Source organism: Ursus maritimus, unplaced genomic scaffold (assembly GCF_017311325.1).
Source record: "Ursus maritimus isolate PB19 unplaced genomic scaffold, ASM1731132v1 scaffold_12, whole genome shotgun sequence".
Taxonomy (NCBI): domain Eukaryota; kingdom Metazoa; phylum Chordata; class Mammalia; order Carnivora; family Ursidae; genus Ursus; species Ursus maritimus.
This window is the reverse complement of record NW_024423564.1, coordinates 41,254,693-41,255,576: the sequence shown is the minus strand read 5'-3', so window position 1 is coordinate 41,255,576 and position 884 is coordinate 41,254,693. Positions and strand designations below refer to the sequence as shown.

Below are 884 nucleotides of genomic sequence, written 5' to 3'. Positions count from 1 at the left end.
AAGCTTTTTGTTTGTTTGTTTGTTTTGTTTTTTTACATGTTCTGTTGGCCCCACTCTGGATGTGTAATTACTACTGCGTTTGTGTGTTTGGTGATAGGGTCATTTTTTTAAGTCACAGGAGTAGAATTTTATATTTCCTTATTAAATTTCTTTCAAGATTGAGCCTATTTGCTGCAACCTATTAAAATCTACTGCGATACTAAATATTGCTCATTAGTCCTGGTTTCGTGCTATAATTTAGTAAAACATGAAGAAATCGAGACTCCGATAACTTTAGTTGCCCAAGGTTTTAGTAAGTGGAACTTGCCCCCAGTTCTCCCTTAAAAAACACACGCAAGGGCTCGCTTCAGCAGCATGTAGACTAAAATTGGAACGAGAGAGAGATCGGCATGCTCCCTGCATGAAGACGACATAAATTCGGGAAGCATTCTGTATTTTTGAGTGTGTTTGTTGTGGTGAGCACCAGGTGACGTATGGAAGTGTTGAACCACTATATTGTACACCTGAAACTAATATTACATTGTAGGTTAATTAACTAGATTTAAAATAAAAGTTTAAAAAGCAAAAAAAAAAAAAAGAAAGAAAGAAAAGAAAGCAAATGAAAACCTTGATATATCATAATTGTAGTGTATATATATGTATATGTGTATGTGTGTGTATTTACTTCACTAGACAAGAGAAGGAGAATAAGAGGAATGTATACAAAGATGATGATTTTGGACTATATTTTTAACAATTTTATAAGCCATTTGAAAAAGAAAAAAAAAATGCATGCAAATCCAATTGCTTGCTCTCACTACCAGATCTACATTTCACTCCGTTTCTGGCTTGCCTCACGCTCCGGCCCTGCCCTCCCCACTAATGCAAAAGGGGCACAACTATAG

The 884-nt window shown here is 35.5% G+C and overlaps 1 pseudogene; it reads left to right on the top strand.

The window, feature by feature from the left end:
• Positions 1 to 341: 341 nt before the first annotated feature.
• LOC121102117 lies at positions 342 to 439 on the top strand (annotated as a pseudogene).
• The last annotated feature ends 445 nt before the right edge of the window (positions 440 to 884 follow it).